Genomic DNA, 24,513 nt, shown 5'->3' on the forward strand with positions numbered 1-24,513 from the left:
GACAATTCTAAAAAACGCAAACACAATTATGTTTCGTTGTTTTATCACAGAGTTCCTATGGCCACCTCCTGTCTCCATCACCGGATCAGCTCGATGGTACCATAATATTGCATTTTCAATTTGTCATCCGATTTAAGCTTTTCAACTTCATTGGAAGTCGGGTTAGGGTCCTAGCTAAATTGGTTGTTCAATGATACGCTATAGAATTTCCAATTTATGCAAATGGAAAATTTATCATACAAAAATATGAGAAATCACCAAAATTTTACCATGTGGAAATTTCACAAAGCAAACTATCCTCCGGCGCATCAGTAGTCGTACGTAAGTTTTTTTTTGTAGATTCCGCAGTAGTCGTCCGTAAGTTTTTTTGCAGACGGTACCTAGGTAGTAACAGTAGTAGTCACGCCACGCGACACTAATGGCAGCGTATTGGGTCACTCGTGCCACTGTCAGACACGGTCTAGACACACTATAGTAGCCGCGTACAGTCGCCTGAAATAATGTTACACAACGAAGGCCGCAAAAATATCTGACACGATCTTATTTGTAGAGCCATATTAAGAACGTGTCATTATTTTTGTGGCCTTCGAAGAGTAACATATTATTGCAGGTGACTGTACCATTAGTTGACACTTGACGTTTACGTTAGCGACTGCGTAAACTCGATCACAGGGATCGAGATGGATCTCGCTCGCACGGTAGTATTGGTACGATAGAGACGGAATAGGATCGAGTTCACGTACGACTTAAATGTCAAATGCTAACTCGTGGTAACCGTGTAGGAGGCTAATTCAAATTTACATTGTGACATCAAAATGATCCATGATGATGATGATGATGATAGATCCCCGAAATATACATATAAACAAGAATTGCTCGTTTAAAGGTATTAGATATAGGTAGCGGCTGGTAGTAATAAATGGCACTTATTTAACCGGTCAACTAATTAATCGAATTTGGGTAGTTAAAAAAAATAGAAATGGGTACTAAAATTAATAGTTTGGCACCAAACACGGAGCCTTAAAATATATCAATATGAGCTGTATTTTAATGCCGTTAGAGCTTTTGATTATTTTTAGGCAGGTACCGAGTATTTATTTGGCAACTGAATTATTACATTGGAGAGCATTTATGAAGCACATTTTAAAAAGAAAACGGCTATTTAAAATATTTTGTTTGGTCATTACACGGTCAACCTAACACGCTCCTCCTCGCTTTGCTCGTCGTCGCACCTATCTGTTGACTCTAGCAGAACACAGTGGTAACTATTGAAATTAGTAATTAAAAATTTAAAGATCTAATGGTATAATGACCATTAGGCGTCTCATGATTCGAAATTTCGACTATAAGTATGCTAACCATTACGTATTGGCAAATTAATTTGAGGTGTTTTGTGTAAAAAGTGACCAAAATTCATTAAATTTAACTGATTTCGTGTTAAAATACTACCTAGCTGAAACGACATGCTCAGTTATGACTATAGTTGATTACTTAGGAGTGAACAACTAGATGACAACTAAATTTTATGATCGCTTTACAATATTAGTTGCCAATTTCTTATTTTAGTCGCCAACCCATCACTTTAAGTTCCCTATAATTATTTTGGGTGTCTTGATTTTGCTGCCAGTTCTTTTAATAATATGATGCTTATATTTGAGGCTAATATATTTTATTGGCGCTAAAATATGAATGCACAGCCAAATTATATTATTACATAATTATATGCCCAATGAAAGTTCCTGTTTAATATTTTAGTTGCCCGGTTAATAATAAGCCGTAATAAATAGGTAGGTAAGCCAGCTCCGGTAGCGTATGAAAGAGGCTTCACGCATATAAAACTAAAACTTTTAACATAACACTAGAGCACTACATAATCATTTAATCCCGTCACGTTCAAAACGTGCGCCTGCGCGCCTCCGCTCCACCAATCAGAGCGCAGATAAAAACAGGCAGCCAATCACAGATGAGCTGCTATCTGTCATCAGCTTTTGAGCGGGAAATAAATTCGCTATCTTATGACAAACGGCGTTTTATGGTTACTTTAGTGTTCAATATGAGTTAAAAATAATACTTAAGTTTCTGTAAAACAAATTGTAGATTTATGTAGTGAAATATATTTATATTTCAATTTATTTATTTATGTAGTTATAAACGAAACATTTGTAAAGTGGTAATATTTAAATACTAAATTAACTTTTAAGTTTTAAATATTAAACTTTTTAAGAATATCCTTCGACTCTACTTATGTTTTTTTTTAATACAGCGAGTACTAAATGATCTTAATAGTTACACACATAACATTTTAGTGTCAGTAGAATTTATTTATTTTCTCACTTTATAGTGTTAGGCGAAGAACACAATGGAGCAACGTCGCACGTCAAGTTTCGCGCGTGCGCCATATCTTTCGTTTCCTTCTAATTTCTTGAAAGTCGTCAAGGAAGTTATTACTCTAAGATTAAAATACATTAACACGAACAACATTGACTTGTACTACAATAATGAAACACATAGAGAGGTAAAGGGCCGGTCACACCGGCGCCTCTGCGACGTCGTAATAGCGATAATAACTAGTTGCGAGATATATGGCGGGTGCAGATTATATTCTGATAGGAAATTTATTGAAGTTTAGTTCAGATGTAGCTGTTAATAGTACAGATTATAGAGGATACAACTGTGTTCTGCTACCGGTATGCCGCTAGGGTACCTAAGCTACGCTTCCATCGGTGAAGCGAGGCGATGCTTAGAAGTTTTTGCGGCAGGGGCTAGACGATGCGATAAAAGTAACTACTTAATGTTTATATGTACTAACTTCTGCCCGCGGCTTAATCTGCGCAGAATGATAGTAAGTTTTCTGCCAAAAATAGCATTTTTAATGTTCCGTAAGTACATAACTTTGTTCACGGTATCACGGTACACGTACCGATACAAGCTTTCATTGCTGGCTGTACTTTTATGGCCTGGATATCAACATTAATTTTAAATTTTGACACGATTTGGTGCATATCAACAACAGCTGCCCCTCCGTCTCCGTATGATTTTTTTTCGAGTTTTTTAAATTATTATAAGAGTTTGGAACATTTATAATGGTATGGAATGTTTTTCACTCTTATAATAATCAAAAAATCAAACGCAGGAGTATAGATATGGTTAATATTTATACTTAAATCAAATCGCATAAAAATATTTTAATATTAATATCCAGGGAGGAAAATGGAGTCTACGTTTGTATGGAGAAACGGTCGTCCCCTTTCCTCTTTATTCTAAAGGGTTAAAAAAACCGTTTATTCTCTTTGAACTGTCGACTGGCCGGAGTAGCGCCTCATCAACGAGCAACGAATTGTCTATGCCACATAAATTATCTCAACTACCATCTACTAACAAAATGGCCGCCTGTTTTTATGAGCCGCTCTATTTTATGCAGGTTTCGGAATTTTGTTTATTTTAAAATTTAATACTTTGACTGATGGTTTGATGGACTGGTTTTTTTGATGAGCATTTTTAGTTATATCTTATGTGGTGGCAAATAAGTGCACGGCCCGCCTGAGGCTAAAACTTTATACTAGCTAGCCCATGAACGCTTGCCACACCATTGGAAAAAAATGGAAAAATAATTTTTTTGCATGGAAAAAAATATATTCTTAAGATGTAAGTTTCCTTTGTTTTCTGAAATATCTGAGAACTTTCAAGCTTTTTGGAAACTTTCAGCAACTTTCATCTGTAGCTGTCACTAAGAGTTAATAAGAATATAACAAACATACCTACCTACTTCACCTATAAAAACCTAACCCTTCCGCTTTCGGATAAAAATGAGTTTAATTACATTCTTATTATCATCCAACATCCAGATTCAAACCTCTTAATAAGACATACAAATATCTAATTATTTTTAAACAGCACCCAAACCCATCGCACACCACTAGTGTCTCAATACAAAATCACGTCAGTCACTGGCCATCAGACAACCGTTACTCACCGGCTTTTTAGGCGTTCCTCATTTGAAAATTCGTTCTGCTACAGTTCTATTTTTAAAAAACTTCAACGGCCTTTTTTCTCTACAGTTTGACATTTTGTGATGCTGGCCGGTCGCAATTCGGTCGGAAAATAAAAAAGTTTAATTAAGGTGAAAAACGCGGTAAAACGGCTTTAATCGATTGGGCTTCAGGTTTTGTGTAGGTAACGGGAAAAATAAATACTAGGGAAAATAAAACTCTACGTGTCCATTCTCATGGTTATAGTTCCATATTAGGTACCTACTTGCGGCTCGATTCGGGAAATGAATTAGAGATTCACTAGATATGAAATAGTAAAGATATGTGACGTTCCACGGCAAAAGGTACCTTATGGCGGCTGGCGCCGCGATTCGGGAAATGAATTAGAGATTCACTAGATATGAAATAGTAAAGATGTGTGACGTTCCACGGCAAAAGGTACCATATGGTCGCATAGCGCCGCAATAATATTGGAGCGGCGTTAATAATAGCCACCACAAGGTACATTTTGTCGTGGAACGTCACATATCTTTACTATATCATATCTAGTTAAGGTGGGATCAGACGGTTCACTCTGATGAATGTTCACTTGAGTGAATGGTTCATTTTCCTTTCATTCCACGTTCACACGGCTGCTGGAAAGATTATTCATTTATTCTTTTCTTTCACTATGGCGTCGAATGAAGTTGTATGTCTTGGTATACGTTTTTTATTTATACGAGTATATAGGTATTTTGGTCAAATTGTTGTATATCGGGTCCGTATCGTCTTATTTTAAGTTTAATTTCTTCTTCACTAACCTCTAACTTTAAATCACTAAAATTAGAGATTGTATAGAATTTTCCCGGATTGTTCTGTCTTTATACACATCAATATTGTGGTTCAGAGGCAATGGTAATTTTTAAAATGCTCCAAAAATAAAAGAGTACTTTGTTCGTTCCACTTGAACACCATTTTATTGATTTTAAGTTATCCGTATCTAGTAGTAATAGTAGTATACCCACAGGATTCGAGAAAAATATACATAATCCTAATGAACGTTCATTTCTGTGTTCACACTGTTCATTTTGTGTTCATTCGGAGTGCGAGTGAAAGATGCCGAATGAAAATATCCAACATTGTTGGAACCTTTCACTAATGAATTCATTTCTCACTTTTGGTTCATTTTGTGTTCAGACGTGTCACTTTGAGTGAAAGATGAATAGTGAAACTAGAAAATGAACAGAAAATGAACCGTCTGATCCCACCTTTAATCTCTAATTCATTTCCCGAATGGCGCCGATATACTATTCTTGAAGGAATAAGAGTATTCATTATTTTAGGAAAACATAAAACGTTGTTGAATGGTGAAGCAAGCTTTTGTCTGGTGTCTAGTGTGCAGTGAAAGAGTAATTTGAAATTTCACAAACGATATACAGTCACCTGCAATAATACGTTACACAACGAAGGCCGCAAACATATCTGACACGATCTTATTTGTAGAGCCATAAGAGCGTGTACATATTTTTGCGGCCTTTAAAGAGTGACATTTAATTGCTGGTGACTGTACACAATACCTCCTCTAGAGTTAGACCAAGATAAATCTGTATAGATTTTGATAGCACACTCAGTGCAAGTGTATTTTAAACGTCTAACGTCTATGAAATTATCACTATCAACCTTATAAATCAAAGTCCCCCGCCGCGTCTGTCTGTTTGTGTGTTTGTTTGTATGTTCGCGATAAACTCAAAAACTACTGGGCGGATTTTCATGCGGTTTTCACCTATCAATAGAGTGATTCTTGCGGAAGGTTTAGGTGTATAATTTGTTAACCCGAGCCGAGCCGGGGCGGGTCGCTAGTGACGTATAAATAATACTTGCACTGCGTGTGCTATCAAAATCGTTGCAGTCTAAGTTTGGTCTAAGCTTTCTGGAGTTGTCATGTTTGCGCGTCATCTATGATATTGATAATACATTCGTAGTTCAGCTAAGTATTAAACTTGGCCTGTGTGCACCCCCCGTTTAATCCTATGGGGGTTTTCAGAAAAAATGGAACCATTAGCTTTTTTTCGAAAAACTATCAACGTTATATAAATAACCCATATTTAGACTCAGAATCACGTTAGATTTGAAGTAGGTACTATTGAATGAGACAAAGAAAAAAAGTGTCCCCAGTTTTTCATACAAATTTTGGGTGTCAGTTTTGTAGCGGTCCATACAAAATGTATGTGAAAATGCGTTACAAAACTGACATTTTTTCTGGGACACCTTTTTTTCTATTTAAATTTATAGCCCTCGTGATTCTGAGTAGAAATAACCCAAAAGTTGATGGATTTTCGAAAAAAGTAAATAGTATACTTTTAAGGGAAAATGCCCCTATAAGCTAATCCTATCAGCTAATTCAAGCTCGATGCATCACCGTGAACTATTGCCCCTCGCACCGATTCGTACCCATTTTTTTCTTCCCATTGTTTAGCAATGCTACTAATGCTTTACTTGATCTGACAATAGCTGCTTAGTCAGCGTTGTAAATCCGTCAGCCGTTGGCCGCTGGCCAGCGCACTTGGTTGATGTCAGCTAAGGACATACCGTAAAATGGGGTGAGTAGGGTCAAAACTGAAATTCAAACCTCGATAACATTTTATTTTTACATATGAAAACTGAATGGTGTATATAATAAGTGTTCCGGACGTTTGTATTTTAGTTTTTATTTTATTTTGGGTAGTTCCATTTCATAACTTTGACGATAAAGAGGAAAACCCACCTCACCCCGTAGTGCCTCGTATTTGGGGTGAGAGGGGTTTTCATACAAGGTATTACTATAGCTCCATTTTAAATTGTAATACATTATTTTTGTAGCAGTAGCCTTAAAATCCCTTCTCACCCCCCTCTCAAACCTTCTCTCCCCATTCATAACCCACCTCTCCCCGCGAAACCTACTCACCCCTTTTTACGGTAATAGGAACACTACACGTAAAGTGTCATTCTATGGAACTTGCTAACTATGTAAACAAACCGCCATATTGAAATTGTCTCTGAATGATGAATTTACTAGTGACTTTTGTTTACATAGTTAGCAAGTTCCATAAAATGACACTTTAGGTATAACAGTTCTGAATGATTCACGGTTAGTTTCCTTAGACTTATATCGACCGGGATATGAACCGTGATTACCCGTGAACAAGATGCATGTAACTGCGTCGAAATATCGGGAGCTCGAAAACAATACAAAAGGCAATCACGGTCCATATCCCGGTCGATATAAGTCTAATGAAATTAACCGTGAATCATTGAAAACTGTTATACCTAAACTAGCTATGGGACCAACCCCGAAATCGCGAAAAAAACTTTGGCTGGTCCATTTTCTATGGGAGGGCAATTTTTTTCGCGATTTCGGGGTTGGGACCATAGTTAAAGTTGCTCAGTATAATCCCAAAACCTCCCTGGCAACGGGAGCAGATATTTTATAGCCACCGTGTATATGACTGTAGTAGTATATATTGAAATGGATATGTAATATGTATGTATAGTAAGAAATGTGTAGGGTGCATATATCTTGAGTGGGAGAGGCGCTAACGCCGGCGAGCTGGCGGGCTGCCAGTGACGAATTTATGGACGTGTAGGATGACCATCCTAATGGTATTAGGAATACTGGCCTCTTAAGGCGAATAACGCTATCTCAATAGGCTACATTCCTACTAGTCAAATCAGCTTCTTTTTTAGAACTGTCAAAACGATTTTTTAGTATGGAATTTATATGAAAACAAATATAGTGACATCACGGTAAACTCACCTACTTTTTATATTTCAATCCGATTTATTAAATACAAATTGTGTTTAAAAATAGCTGCTATCTATGTTTTTCTAATAATTATCTGGTGCTTTATTTCGTGCACGGTTTGAAATAATTTATTTTAAGTACAGGAAACATCCCTATAGCAAATGGTTTTGAAAATTGAACTATCAGCTGTAAAAACTTAAAAGTACTTATAATTAGTTAGCAATGAATTTTCTTTTGAGATAGCGCTATTTGGCTTTAGTAGGGCAGAATACGAGTATATCGTGTCGAAAATACTATGAAACACGTCGGGAAAAGGTGGACAGTGCCCTTTTGTCCCACGGAAATATATATGGGAACATATTAAATTCTAATGATATATTTTTTCATATTTTAAATACAAAATTTCGATTCTCATACAAAATGTTAAATTACTGATATTTTCATTTCACCCCACATCTTCATTTTATCCCGATGTCTCTCCTGTGCTCCAATCTGTCAAATGTGTCGCCCATCGCTTGACAATGGCATAGATTGATTAAGACATGTACTTATTATATTTTTAATATTTTTTTGATAAAAGAGGCAAACGAGTTGACGAATCGCCCGGTAACCATTCATCGTTGCCCCTGGAAACATACAACACCCTGGCCCCTATTTCGTCACGGTGACAGGTACTACAATTATAAAATGTCACTGTTGCTGACGTACCGTCACAGTCATCCATGGGCTACGGTTACCCTTACCGAAGGCTTGCGAAGTTTATGATGATGATGATGACAATTGTCACAAGATTTAAAAGAACTTTCGGTGATTCTTGAGTTCTGTGTTGGAATTTCGTTACAATTGTCGAGTTTCTCGTGACAATAGGCCTGTTGCAAGTAACAAAGAATCATGGAAATAATGGTTTCAACGAAACATATATGTTAATATGATTCTAAAAATTGGCCCAATCTCAGTATAAACTGAAGGATTATTAATATATTCAATAAAATAAAAGTGCAAAATTCTCCAATCGGCCATTTTTACTGAAACGCCAATCAGAAACGTTCCAAAGAGTGACGTCATCAATCCATAACATATTTCTTAGAGCAACATAGACAACCTCATTGACCGAAATATATACGTGGGCACCAAAGCGTTCGAAAGGTGCAAAAAAAATGTTATTTCGCCACTAAACATTTATTACGTCCAAAAAATATTATTACACGATATAAAGTAGATATCTATTTGTTATTACTTAAATAAAATGCTAAATAATACGATATTTCAACAACAAACATTTTTAATTATTTGGCTGAATGGAACTATCATTGCCATGTTGGCTGTCGTAACTAGAAAAAATGAAAAATTAAAAAGTAAAACCGGCGTTCGGTGATTTTCACTCAAAATTTACATGTATCTAAATAATTCATCTTAAACTGCAACCGTGTGAGAGTTTTTGTGTAAAATGAGTTATTGTGATAAATTTTTGTAATGTATTTATCATCCCTAATCGTAATATATGGTGCTGAATTAACAATATCATTCGGATTCAAGGGAAATTCGTAACTGTAAGTATGTAAACAATATCTACCACCCTACCACCAACTAAATGATGACGTCACAAATGGCATGCGAGGCGTTTTCGCGCGAAGTTTAAACTAGCTATAATAAAATGCAATTATCTATGTTAAATCTTATGAGTATAACTGAAATATAGTGTTTTTCAGAACTCATACAAGTGTACCGACGATATTAAAAGGGTTTTCAAAATTTGTCATCAGGCCTATTGTCATTAGCTTCGCAAAATAAGTACTTACTCATTGGCGATATAATGGAGCCTTTTTAAATTAAAACGTTGGTGGCGAAGAAGCACACCGCCCGTCCGATGGTAAGCGGTTACTGCAGTCTATGGAGGCCTGTGACGTCAGTAACAGTGATGTCGACAATAGTCACACCTGTCACCGTGGTGAAATTGGTGGTTGCAAGTGCGTATTTCAATACTGTCCTATCTTTTCTACCAAAGCATGGCCACATCAGTGCGTGCATTGCCGCATACGTCGCGTCTCCGACTGGGTCGCTGCTCTCTGGAAAAGTGCGAGTCTGATCGCCGTTTAATTGATTTATTACGAGCAGAGTGATCAAACTGTGATGTGCAGGCCAATACAGAGGGCCTACCGCGAGCCACGTTCGACGTGTTGCCTCCCTGTCACACTTACGTAGGAATTTACAAGTGCAACAGAGAGGCAACACGTCGAACGTGGTCAGAACTGACATCCGAGTGATATCTGGATGGTATTCATTAGTTACCGTGCATCTCGCCTGCGCCAACACATGTAAGTTTGTACAGAATACTGCATTATTGTTTTCCATCGTAGGTATTTTCTCGGAAACGTTCGTATTTGTCATGCTACTTCAGTCAACCTCAGTCCTTTTTGTATCGAGACTGACTGGAATAGCAAGACATGATCGTACATTTCCGTGAAAATACGATGGAAAATAATTATGCACTACATCTGTACGGACAAATACAGTCACCTGCAATAATATGTTACCCTTCGAAGGCAGCAAAAATATCTGATACGATCTTATTTGTAGAGCCATAAGAGCGTGTCACATATTTTTGCGGCCTTCGAAGGGTAACATATTATTGCAGCAGGTGACTGTATGTACGAGCGAAATGCACGATAATTGAATGACATCTGTCGATGTCAGATGTACGTTCAGTGTACGTTCGATTTGGTCTATCACAGTTTGATCCCTGATGTAGGTAGTGATGGTTCACTACTAAAGTTTGTCAACGAACTAAAAACCACTATAAAGCTTAAAAATTAATCCACGTGTATTATGCCGCGAGCGATTCAACTGTACTATCGCCCGCACTGTTAACTGACAGTTCGTTTAACCTTTATTACATAAGGCATAAGGTCCACCGATGGACCGACCGATGGATGGATGGATGGATGGATGGATGGATGGATGGATGGATGGATGGATAGATGGATGGATGGATGGATTAGACGTGTGCGCCGATTAAAAAATGATCGGCGGCGGCGTTTGCCAAAAAATCAGCGGCGGCGGCGTGTTTTCGGCGTGACCTTGGCTTTCAGGTTTCTTAAGAAAAATCATTAATTTGTTGTTTTTCTTGAAAATTTTATCAATGCAGGTTACTGGTCAGTTAACTACGTATCGTTTGAATATGCTGTGAGTAAAATAGGGTATGTAAATTAATATAGGATAGGTATAATAACTTATTTTCCCTAGTAACTGGCTTGCATTAAGAGGTTACCTGGTCCCAATGACCTTCGATCCGATCAGAAACTCTCTGTTTTCTCAAGCTTTCCATGGCTTATCCTATTAAAATGACGTACTTTATTATTTATATTATTAACAAAACAGAACTCCACATATCCTTGACATTTGCTAGACTATAGTGATGCTATGTCTTTCTTTAATGGTCTTCTTGTCGTACAAGCACCAGGATCACTGAGACGTATCTTCTTTCTCGTTTTCTCATTTCTGAGGCTCGCGACCACATGTAATTTGTCTCCATTTCGTGCGGTGCGTATGGACTGCACGGTGCAGACTGCTGCAAGCCGACCTCTTCATAGCGTTCGACGATCTCACACATGCTCCAACTCGAGCACGTTTGCCATTCATTCGGCTTAAATTCATGTGTTTCTCCACATCATGCGTTGGATAATATGTCCGAAGAATCTAAGGGCTCACCCATGGCATGTTGGGAAGAGATAAGTGGCGACATAGAGCTCTCTGAGAATGGAGGGGTTTGTTCTTCTAACTGTTCAAGGTATAAGCAGCACTAGCAGCAGCCTTCGTTCGTTCGTTAACAGTTGACGGTGAATACTTAGGATTACTCAGTTACTTTAATTGGTGTGTCAAATAGTTTCTGCAACTGGCTATTCAGTTTCATTTAATTAATAATTGATGTATATTTTAAGAGAAGAAGAAGAAGAATTAAATCTGTTTATTTCAAAAAAATATTAATAGCATTACAATTTCTTAAAACCTAGTTACAATCTTTGATATTTAAGATTTTATTTACTAGGTAGTGTGGGGGACTTAATCCCTAGTCTTAAATTCTAATATTTATTATCATTAACATTATGTATTTATATATGTGTATGTGTATATGTATTATATTTATGTGCTTACTTAACTATTAATTATTCTTGTACTATGGTATTCAGTTCATTTTTTATTATATACTTAATCTTATTAGGCTTATTAATTATTTCTAGTAATACTCTATTAGGAAAGTTGTTTAGAATAGTAGGTAAGTATGAATTCCAAACTCTATTGCCATATTCATTATTTGTTTTAGGGACTATAAACTGAGGTTCATTGGGTAATTGTCTGAGGTTGGTCGGTGTATGGTATCTATCCAGCTTTCCTAATAAGTCTTTGTATTCAAGAATCACAGCCAGTTTTACTTTATTAAATATGCTAAGTACTCTACAATATTGAAACAGTTTATCATAGTTATGCTTATATTTTTGCTTAATTTTTAATGGAACTATGGTTTTTAGTATTCTTATTTGTATATTATAAATTTTTTGTAGGTACGTATTGTATGTTCGTCCATAGCTAGATATCCCGTAGTTAATTGCGGAATCTGCTAGGGCCATATATAGCAAGCGGAGTGTGTTGTATGGCATTTTATATTTGAGTATACTTAAATTACTAAGTATTGCCCTCAGTTTATTACACACATGGTCAATGTGAGGCCCCCAGTTGAATTTGCTGTCAATTTTTAGACCAAGGTAAGTATGGTTTTCAACTATCTCTAACGACTCACAATTGCAGCTTGATAACCGAGAGTGCATACACGAATGTTCGTGGGCTATTATTCTAGGAGTTGTGGTAACCTTAATATATGGTGAGTGGATATACATAACTTTAGTCTTTTTATAGTTAAGGGATAGCCCAACATCATGTGCCCATTTACATAATTTATCAAATTCGCTTTGCATTTGACACTCTGCGATCTTTATATTAGTGTTTGATGTTATAAGGCAAGTGTCGTCAGCAAATTGGTATACAGAGGCGGATCGGAATAAGTTACACATATAATTTACATATATTAGATATTCTGTGATGGATGGATGGATGGATGGATGGATGGATGGATGGATGGATGAATGAATGGTGTTGCTGATTGTACTGCGCGCAGCTTATTAACAACGTCAAATATTGTAATGTGTCGCTTAACTTCAAACTCGGGTAAATCCATTCGACCCTCTCAGCAAATATCTACCCTATTACCATTTCTTAATACCAAAATCGCATAATCTGAATAATGGATTTACCCGAGTTTCAAGTTAAGCGACTCAAAAATTAAAGTCTGATTGTGATTACTATCTATTTTAAAACATTTAGCAATGTCTACTCTAAATTAAGCCTGAAAACATTTTTCATAACACTAATTGGGTCTAAAACATTTTTCGACTAATTACCTAATTTCTCTAGACACGCCGCGCTTAACGATATTCTCCGCCGGTCTCTTACCAGCGTCAACGTACCGGCTCTTCTCGAGCCTCCTGGTATTGTAAGAGACGATGGTAAGAGACCAGACGGAATGTCACTAATTCCGTGGAAGATGGGTCGGCTGCTGGTGTGGGACGCCACCTGTGTGGACACCCTAGCCCCGTCTCATCTCCACGGCACTACTTCAAAAGCCGGCGCGGCAGCAGAGGCGGCCGAAAAATTAAAAAAGACCAAATATAGGGGTCTCGGCCCCGAATACGATTTCGTACCTTTTGGTGTCGAGACCCTTGGCCCGTGGGGTCCGAACGCGTCTACCCTTTTTAAGGAACTATCAAAAAGGATAGCTGACGCCACTGGTGACCGTAGATCTGGCAGCTTCCTCGCACAAAGAATAAGTATTGCGATACAGCGAGGAAATGCTGCCAGCATCTACGGCACCATTCCGCAGGGGGATATTTTGTAATTTTTTTTTATTTTAAGTTTAGTTTTATTTATTTTTAGATTTAGTTTTTAAGTTTTGTAGGTTAGTTATTTAATTATGTTTTTTTTTCTAGTTATGTATATTAAGTTTGTATGCACCAATAAAGATAATTACCGAATAAAAAGCATAACAAATCAAATGTAATGGCGTCGGTATTAAGGGTAAACAGAGCCGAAACGCGTCAATGTCGGGGGTGGGGGGTGGTGCAGTTTTTTAGGGGGGCAACCCCCGCAGACTGGTCGGTGACGGTTGCACCGATGTTGTGCGGTTGGTGTGGATTGGTTCGTGTTTAGTGGTATGCAAATTAAAATTGAATAATATGCAAAAAAAAAAAAGATATTGAAAAGTGATATGTTCAAGCAGATTGTTATTATTGTTAACCGATGAAGTGTATTAACATTAACCTATTTTTGCGGTGAGTTGTTTTTTGTCGATAATAACTGTGGTTTTGGTTATAATAATTTCTAATTCACTTTTAATGTGGCAATTATAGCATGTCATAATCACAACACTTTATAAAACAAAGTCCCCGCCGCGTCTGTCTGTTTGTGTGTTTGTTTGCGATAAATTCAAAAAGTACTGAACGGATTTTCATGCGATTTTCACCTATCAATAGAGTGATTGTTGAGGAAGGTTTAGGTGTATAATTTGTTAACCCGTGCGAAGCAGGGGCGGGTCGCTAGTATCCAAATAATGTAATGTATATGTCGCTGTTTTTGGGGACTATCTAATTAGCTGCTATAACACTCAGGCCTTGGCAATTTTTTGCACAGTGGGCCTTAGAACAGAAGGAATAGGAAACTCCAACATCGTCTGCTACCCACTTCCGCTAGTAGCCAGTTTCGCCGCCCCGACTGCACTCGCGTCCATTTTGACGTGCGGATTTTTTCCCCGCTTTATTTCGGCGCACACACGAGCACGATCAGCCATCGATCGCCGTCACTCCCCCCCCCCCCCCCCTCACCTGGACACTATAATTGCGAAACATCTGAACGTTTTCACAGCAGAATCTGTTATTCAGGAAACTGTAGGTTTTCTTTTTCTGTCATCGCTATAAAGAGATCGAAGCTCAACTTTTTCCTACTATACCCGACATTTCCGGACCGATACGACCTTGAAACATTCAAGAAAAGAGAAAGAGGGTATTCCCATCTTAAATTCCGGCAACGCACTTACACCCCTCTGCTGTTACAGGTGCCGATGGGCGACGATAATTGCTTACCATTATTTATTTATTTAAACTTTATTGCACAAAAGAAAACTTATCGTACAAAAGGCGGACTTAAAGCTGAGAGATTGTGGGCGGTGCTACTAATCACTAAAGCTAACCTGAAATTTAACATACATATACATATATATACCTACATATTCTTTTTAAAGAACTATCCAAAAAGCTGGTCGATACCACCGGTGACCAGAGAGCTGGCAGCTTTCTCTCGCAGCGCATCAGTATTGCGATTCAGCGAGGGAATGCTGCCAGCATCTTTGGCACAATGCCGCGGGGGCCTTTTTTAGATTTATTTTAATGTAGACTAGTTTAGTTTTTAATTTTAGATTTAATTTTAGTTTGTAATTTTAGTTTGTAATTTTAGTTTTAATTTTAGTTTTCAATTTTAGATAGTATATACTCAACCCCTTTTTTTTTGTAAAATCATATGTTGTGATAAATAAATTGATAAAAAAAAAACATAATAATATTATACATACAATTAACATAATATACTTAATACACATAATACATACAATAAATAATTTATATAAACTAAAGTTAAAACTACTAGGAATCCTTCATTCTACCGTCAAAGAAAGACCGTACAGATTTCCACCATGCAGATGAATGAATATGCCTTCTATTCTATATAATAAAAAGCATATTCTTAACAACCCAACTGAGGAATCAACTCCCTTTCCTTAGTTGGGTTGGAGCGTTCGCAGAGTGATCTCTGAAACAGTGCGACCATTAAGCTGCCTTTCCACTGCGGACACGAGCGATGAGAGGAATCTCTTCTCCGTTATGTTGGATTACAAGTCTACCACTTATCTCATAATATATAAAATAATAATAATTCAGCCTATATAAGTCCCACTCCTGGGCACAGGCCTCCTGTCGTACCGTGTCGAGTCAATGCGGATTGGGGACTTCAATGTACAGTGAAACCTGGTTAATTGGCACCTGGATAAATGGAAAACCTCAATAATTGCAACCAAAGGTCCGGTCCCGGTCCCTTGAGACCAAAAGGCCTCTATAATTGAAAGTTTGGAACCTCTATAATTGCAATTTAGATTTTATTGCTTTTCGTAATTTTGCCTCTGTAATTGACCACATCGCAACTAAGACCTCTATAATTGACACTGTGCTAAAAAAATCCGTTATTTTATTCCGTTCCGTTCTTATTACCTCTATTATTGAAACGAGACTTATTGATTACCTCTGTAATTGAAATAATGTAGTTGTATACAGCAGAAACAATATTTTAATAGCAATGATCATTTTATTTTAAATCTTCATCCAGAATTCAATTTATTTATTGGGTATCACAGCCAAATAGGTAGGTAGGTGAAATAGTTTTGATTAAATCAAAACCAAAGTATGCTTTTTACATTCCAATAAAACTTTTTCTACAATTCAAGGGAATTTTTTAAACCCAAATGATTAATAAGAAATTAAAGTAGTAATTAATGTAGGTAGTATAAAAGTGCAAGTTATAGACCAGAAACCCAGAAAGTAAGCTTGTAAATCTACTTTCAATGGTTATTTGCACATCCATAAAAGAAATTTGTCAGAACGCAACCTCTATTAATGAAAACCTCTATAATTGACACAACGATTTTTTGAACCTCGTTAATTGGCACGACCTGCTTAAATGAAAAACCTGGTTAATTGACAAAAAATTGCCGGTCCCTTGAGATTGCAATTATCCAGGTTTTACTGTATACACTTTTGAATATCTTCGCATACGTATGCAGGTTTCCTCACGATATTTTACGTCAGCTAATGGTAAATATCAAATGATACGAATATTACGTACATAACTCCTGAAAACTCATTGATATGAGCCAGGTTATGAACCCGCGAGCTCCAGATTGAAAGTCGGACGTCAGATCCACTTGGCCACCACCGCATACATGCCATACATAATACAAATGTATTGTATTGAGAACGCATCTCATAAAGCACCATACATTTGACCCGTGGCAGCAAATTAGCAATTAATGAATGCAGTGAGGCCCGGGCAGGGGGTGGCGTTTTTTGTTACTATATAGGTAGCCTGCACTGGACTAGCGGGGGATACATGAGGGTAAGTTCTAAGGGATCGGTCTGGGGATAACAAATCGGATTAACAGTGATGAATTTTGGCTATCCCGAAAAGTTTTAGTATGTATTCTAGGTTATTTAGGTTAAAAGGTCGAACAGCAGTAGATTTTGTAAATATGATAGTCGGCACGGTAGTTATCGGAAAAATCCGTCAAAACATCTATCTATCTTAAAGATGACTCACGCTAGACCGGGCCGGAGTTTCCGGCGCTTCGTTTTCTATGGAAAGCACCACGTGATTACCGATCACCGATAAAAAATGACATGTCGGACGCCTCCACCCGGGACCGGCCCGGTCTAGCGTGAGTCATAATTTACTCTTAATTTAAAATTACAAGAACACAATAGTACCATAGTATACCATCTTACTACTCGTAGTCGTATTTAAAAGATTCTTCTATAATCAATGGCTTTTGAAATTTAATGTCGTTGCAGGCGGTCAGAAAAACGTAATATTTGATTTGCCTAACCACTGGGTCAGGTAAATTAAATATTACGTTTTTCTAATTTACACCCATTTCTAATGACTTCCACAGTAGACTGCCTAGATTACTTATGATTGCAATATAATGTCCGTAATACTATAAATACATTGCACAAAGGTTTGACCGACGTCGCACCTGCACCTTCTAAGCTCATAGATTTACTTGCCCGTTCACTGAAGCTGATACCAGTTGATACCCATAACAAGCTGACAGCCTGAAACGATATTAAATTCTAAGTGAGGCACTGTAGTTAATCATATTTTAAATGTTGGTCTAAGTCGAGACCCACTGGTTCTGCATTGAAAAAAATGGCACACGCTTTTTTTTTAATAGCCCACTGCTGGGCAAAGGCCTCCCCTGTCTTCCGCCACTCGTCACGGCTTTGCGCATCCCACCACTGACACTGCTTATTTCACAATAAAAAACCGCAGTAAGTAGAAAATTTAATCTTTAAAACCGTTTCATTTTGTAAGGTCCTGTCAGTTTTCAATGCCCATTTTATCATTGTGTCGTTTTTTGAGATCCCACAACCACAAATTTAGAAGCACGCTCGGCTACCACTACCAGCTATCATCCTATTTAGCAAAATAATTAAAACTGATATCTTCGGACCGCATCTCTGCAATCTCTCCCACTCCACATCAGTCATTTTCAGCTTTTTTCGCAGCGAGCCCGCAGCATTCGTTTTTCTCGCCCCCACCCCCCACCCTTTCAACCCCCTCAACCCCCCAATAGCGCCGTGCGGGGAATTTGATTAATGCAATGTTCACGATAATTATTCCTGTTACTATTTTTTGACAGGCAAAAAAATTACAAAAATCTTTTGGCCATTTTTTGCTGTTGACAGACTTTGTGGCTGCAAAATTTTTAATAAAGTTGTCTTTTGGAAGTTAAATTACGGGTTTGGCGTTTTGGAGATTTTATTTTTGAAAGCACACTATTCGTGGAATAAACGAAATTTACTTACGTATAGATTAGATAGCTTGTGTCACTTGTGTGTTTAAGGTGGGTAAGGTGTTCAAAATTATCTGCATTGTAAAATAACTTATTCTTACTTACTACTTATTCTCTTAATAATAAATTTAAAGTGTGTAATTAAACTGTCCAAATAATATAATTCTAGGGGCTAATTAATAATTAAATCCAAATTTAACCCACATTAAAAAAAGTAAAAATATAGAGGGGCCTCTATTTCATTTTTCAACAGCAAAATCCATTTCCTAAAAAGAACCGATTCACGCAAAACGGAACCAGAACGAAATTGTTCAAATAAAAACTAAGGTGAATCAAAGCCATCTAAAATAATCTCCGCAGACAATATCCGGTGCCTTCACTCTTGCATAGAGCGCTCCAAGCTGTTTTAGAATAGTTTTAAGCTAAATTGCACTTTACTGAATACTTGTTTAGAATTTAAAATGAAAGTTGCGAATGGTTCACTCTTGCATGCATGCTCGAAGCTATTTGCAAATGACATAATGAATTTTTGCTGTTAAAAGCATACAATTCATAATATATATATTTGTATAATTATTGATGCAATAAAAGTACATAATTAAATGGTTAAATCGTTAACCCAGTGTCAAATTGTAACCATTATGGTACCTCCCGGTTTAACCGGTTAACCCCGGGTTAGTGGAATGGTGCAAGTGGGCCTAAGCTTAGTAAAAATAACTTAAACACGTCTCATAAGACCTGAAAACATCAATTTTCCTAGTGCAACGGAAAACTAAGTACTAGGCAAGCATGACACCCAAGGCGATGCAACTATTTCAAAAACGCCTTTCAAATAAAATAAGTCACCGGCACTTACGTCCTTTTAAAATTCGCGAATCACCAACCGCGGAATTACTGCTTAGTTCGAAAACGTCTTGCTTTGCAAAAACGCGGACATAAGATCGTATTAGTATGCTATTAAGGTTTAGATTTGTTTAAGTAAATTTCCCTTGAAGTAATGTTGAGCGTTTATTGTCTTTTAGTATGGAAAAAGCTGCAAAAGATTGATGCAAGCGGCAGGGATGGATGGTCATGTCATGATTGTTCAAGGTTTGCTATATGGATTGTCGTTTTTTCTCATTTAATAGATGTAGTTGATATCTAATAGTTTCGTAGTTTCGTACATAAGGGTTATTTGTACGTAATTAAGTACTGTAACTATATTGATACTGTATCTGAACCATGTTACTCTACTCTATCGTTTTAGTACAAAAATATCTGGGAGACCGAGCTTTGCTCGGAAAACATATAAAAACTCAAAAATGCGCGTTTTCCCAGATATAAGACCTAGCTAGATCGATTTTTCGCCCTCGGAAACCCCCATATTGCATCGTTAGAACCGTTTCCGAGATCCCCGAAATATATACTCGTATACTAAATTGCTCGTTTAAAGGTATTACGGCTCGATTCGGAAAATGAATTAGATTTCTACTAGACTTCAACAAGTTACGATACGGATAATTTAAAGATATTTGTAAGATAGATATGTCAAATTTGACGTTTCCGCGATTCTGGAGGTCCTCTTGAACGATTTCGACAAGTTATGACTTAGATATCCAAGTCACATCTAGTCGACATCTAATGTAGATCTAGTTGATCTCTAAATCGTCTCAAGATCTTGTGATTATCTCGAAATCCGAACAGGCCTGTTAGATTCGTGCAGAAACCGGGTAATTGGATAGTAAGGCTGTGTTTCCACCAGAGATGTACGAGCATTCTCGCAGCGAGGAATGAGTTTGTTAAGAACCAACGGAATATTGTCCACTAGAGTTGCGCTGAGCGAGGATAGATAAATGAAGTGATTCTGTTGGTTTCGAACTAACACATCCGTCGCTACCACTCTAGTGGAAACGCATCCTAAATTGGTCAATCGAATCATTTTTGTATCTCGGATTTAAAAATAAGTTTATTGTAATGTTAGACTTATAAAACCAAAATAAGATGAGATTATAAAAGTTCAATTTGGATGCAATGTATCGCTTAATATACCATTTTGATCACCCGTCTGGGTTTGTATCATTTTCATACTAATGTGAAAATAATTGACAAAAACTGTGGCCACATGACGCGTGTCAACGAAACAGTTTTTATTGAAACTGCTACTTAGAAAGTATTTAGCTTGAGTGAGAATTCTAGTTTATTAATAAAGGGTTCCGTGTAAAATATTATAATTTAGATCAACTTTTTGAGCATCTCTCATCTCGCGATTTTTTTTCCCAGCTTTTACTTCTAATTCATTTGTTATTAAATTAAATTAAACAAAATTAAATTAAAATAAATTAAATTAAAATTCATTTATTTCAAGTATCTGTGACTCATAAATACATAATTAAAATACAGGCGTTATCATTTATCATTAAACAAACACTAAACACATACTTAATATTATAATTTACAACATTACAGCAACCGTGGTAAGCACATTGACAACCATCATCTATTTCTCAATGTGTTTACCACAGTGCTGCTGGGCGTATGAAGTCCGCAGCAAAATGTGATATACGGACAATACTTGTCCGCAATCATTTCTAGGACGCTGTTGGAGCTGGCGCGCACGTGTCGCACCAGGGACGCGGCTCGCAAGCGCATGGTAGCTTTAAAACACGACACATGCGCCTCCGCAAACATCCCTGACGCGCTGCAATATCGCGGCAGCCCCATCAGCGCCCTAAACGCGTTATTATACTGTACTTGTAGGGCCTTATACGATTTCAAGGTGAACTTTCGCCGTAGACTGCAGGTGTAAAATGTTGTGCAAAAAGCTCTGAACAAAGTCACTTTACTTTCCTTTGAGCATCGAGCAAATCTGCGTGCAATCATATTAGCTCTGATCGATAAGGCCCTACGTTCCCGTTCTATGTCAGCATCGTCTTTGAGGTCGGTAGTAACTATATGACCTAGATATTTGTACTGGTATACCCTTTCTAGGGCAACCGTGTTGAGTCTGATAGGTGGTATTACAGATGGTATTTTAGACTCGACCCCAAAGACCATGTACTGACTTTTGATTGTGTTATATTTGAGTCCGTGCGTGTGTGCGTAATCTTCACACACTTTAAGCAACCTTCTGATGCCACAGACTGACGCACTCAACAGCACCATGTTATCGGCATAGCTCAAGTTGTTCACATTAACCCCGTCTGACAGCCCACATGCATGCTGCTGAGCGCGACAATCAGCTCGTTCATATATAGGTTGAAGAGTGATGGTGAGCTCAACCCCCCCTGCCTCACCCCACATTCCAACCTATATGTCTCCGACAAAGTACCTGCCCATCTCACGTTGTTGATCTGGTTTCCATACCAATATCTAAATATACCTATGAGATCGGGAGCTAAGTTAATTTCCTCTAGTTTCTTCCAAAGTATATCGTAGGAACCACCGGTGGACGGGCAGCAGCGTCCCTCAAATTCGGTGTACTCGACTGCGATCGCCAACCCGCCTGCCAAGCGTGGCGATTATGGCATTCACCCCCCATCATGATGAGCACAATAGAACCACGGCCCCGAGGTTCCGGCGACCCCCGGTGCTCTGGCTATGGTAGCGGTCAGGGCATTAGCGGGGTCAGGGGTGCTAAGAATCTCCGGCAAAGATCCGGCTACCCGCCCCGACGACGACTGGCCCTGGTAACACACAACATACGCACTATGAGGACTGACGAAAAGATCTGCGAGCTGGAAGAGGAACTGAGCAGGTTACACTGGGACATTGTAGGGTTATGCGAAGTCCGTAGAGAGGGGGAGGACACGACAACCCTGAAGTCTGGTAACTTGCTCTACCACCGGGAGGGCGACCAACAGTCCCAAGGTGGTGTCGGGTTTCTCGTTCACAAGTCCCTCGTAAACAACATAATAACCATCGACAGTGTGTCGAGCAGGGTGGTATACCTAATACTCAGAATATCCAAAAGATATTCGCTGAAGGTCATTCAGGTATACGCACCGACCTCGTCACACTCCGATGATGAAGTAGAAGCTATGTATGAGGACGTAAGTAGGGCCATACATACTTCTAAAACCTACTTTACTGTTGTTATGGGGGACTTCAACGCAAAGTTGGGCAAGAGAAGCGGGGATGAGTTGAGAGTGGGGCAATTTGGGTATGGGCAACGGAACCCTAGGGGTCAGAGGCTGGCCGACTTTCTGGAGAGAGAGGAACTCTTCATGATGAACTCTTTCTTCCAGAAGCCGCCTCACAGGAAATGGACCTGGATGAGTCCTGACGGTTCCACGAGAAACGAGATAGACTTCATCATGACCGACAAGAAACGGATATTCAGTGATGTCTCTGTGATCAACAGGGTAAAGACCGGTAGTGATCACCGAATCGTAAGAGGCACACTGAATATCAATATTAAACTTGAAAGGTCCAGCCTGATGAAGTCTACGCTCCGACCTACTCGAGCCTATGTTCAAAACCCCGAAAGCTTTCAACTCGAGCTCTCTAACCGCTTTGCTTGCCTAGAGAACTTGGCTTCAGTGGACGAAATCAACGACGGGCTAGTGGAAACTGTCCACACAGTAGGGTCTAAGTTTTTTAGATCCCGCCGTAAAGATAGACCTCAGAAATTGACCGAGCAAACCTTGAACCTCATGGCTGAACGACGCTCGCTACAGTTGCAGTCTCCCGATGACGCGGAGTCATATAGGCAGCTCAATAGACGTATATCTAAGTCCCTGCGACATGATCTGCGTCTCTTTAATACTAACCGTATTAAAGAGACTATTGAGCGAAACCAAGGCTCCAAAGTGTTCGCAAAGGACAAGTCTATTGGGCAAAGCCAGCTGACAAAGCTGAAACGGGAAGATGGCAGCATAGCGTCGAGCAAAGCGGAGGTTTTAGGTGAGATCGAGAGGTTCTATGGACAGTTATACACTTCGATCGCAAAGCCCGTTGACAGCTTGGTAGGAGATCCAAGAGCCAAGCTGTCCCGACATTATACCGAAGATATCCCGGACATCAGTCTGTACGAGATTAGGATGGCCCTGAAGCAGCTTAAGAACAACAAGGTGCCGGGCAAAGACGGAATCACTTCAGAGCTTCTGAGAGCGGGTGGAACACCGGTACTTAAAGTCCTCCAGAAGCTCTTTAATTCCGTCTTGTCCGAGGGCATAACGCCTGAAACATGGAATAGAGGCGAGGTGGTGCTGTTCTTCAAAAAAGGTGATAACAACCTATTGAAGAACTACAGACCCATCACGCTTCTGAGCCATGTCTATAAGCTGTTTTTAAGGGTCATCACGAACCGTCTCGAACACAGACTTGATGACTTCCAGCCTCCCGAACAAGCCGGTTTCCGAAAAGGCTATAGTACCATAGACCACATCCATACGCTGCGGCAAGTTATACAGAAGACCGAAGAGTATAACTTGCCATTATGCTTAGCGTTTGTGGACTATGAGAAAGCCTTCGATTCGGTGGAAACATGGGCGGTGCTTGAGTCTCTTCAGCGATGCCATATTGACTATCGGTACATCGAAGTGTTGAAGTGTTTGTATAGTAACGCCACCATGTCGGTCCGAGTACAGGAGCAGAGCACGAGGGCGATTCCATTGCGAAGAGGCGTAAGGCAGGGAGACGTTATCTCTCCGAAACTGTTTACTGCCGTAATGGAAGACGCCTTCAAGCTCCTGGAATGGGAAGGACTTGGCATCAACATCAACGGCGAATACATCACTCACCTTCGGTTTGCCGACGATATCGTAGTCATGGCAAAGTCGATGGAGGAACTCAGCATGATGCTCGATGACCTCAACCGAGTTTCACAACGGGTGGGCTTGAAAATGAACATGGACAAGACGAAACTTATGTCAAATGCCAATGTTGTGCCCATCCCAGTCTCTGTTGGGAACTCGGTACTCGAAGTTGTTGACTCGTACATCTACCTAGGACAAGTAGTCCAATTAGGTAGGTCCAACTTCGAGAAAGAGGTCAACCGCCGAATCCAACTCGGTTGGGCAGCGTTCGGGAAACTACGTAATGTCTTTTCGTCCGACATACCTCAG

General features: G+C 38.8%; 1 long non-coding RNA gene across 1 annotated transcript in view; it reads left to right on the plus strand.

The window, feature by feature from the left end:
- The first annotated feature begins 6,947 nt into the window (after positions 1–6,947).
- LOC134795738 (uncharacterized) overlaps positions 6,948–24,513 on the plus strand; it is a 319,587-nt gene continuing 302,021 nt past the window's right edge. The window contains exon 1 of the long non-coding RNA XR_010144838.1: positions 6,948–7,070. This is a non-coding gene — a long non-coding RNA (uncharacterized LOC134795738). The remainder of the gene's footprint in view (positions 7,071–24,513) is intronic.

The sequence above is a fragment of the Cydia splendana genome, chromosome 12, assembly GCF_910591565.1.
Source record: "Cydia splendana chromosome 12, ilCydSple1.2, whole genome shotgun sequence".
NCBI classification, from domain to species: Eukaryota; Metazoa; Arthropoda; class Insecta; order Lepidoptera; family Tortricidae; genus Cydia; species Cydia splendana.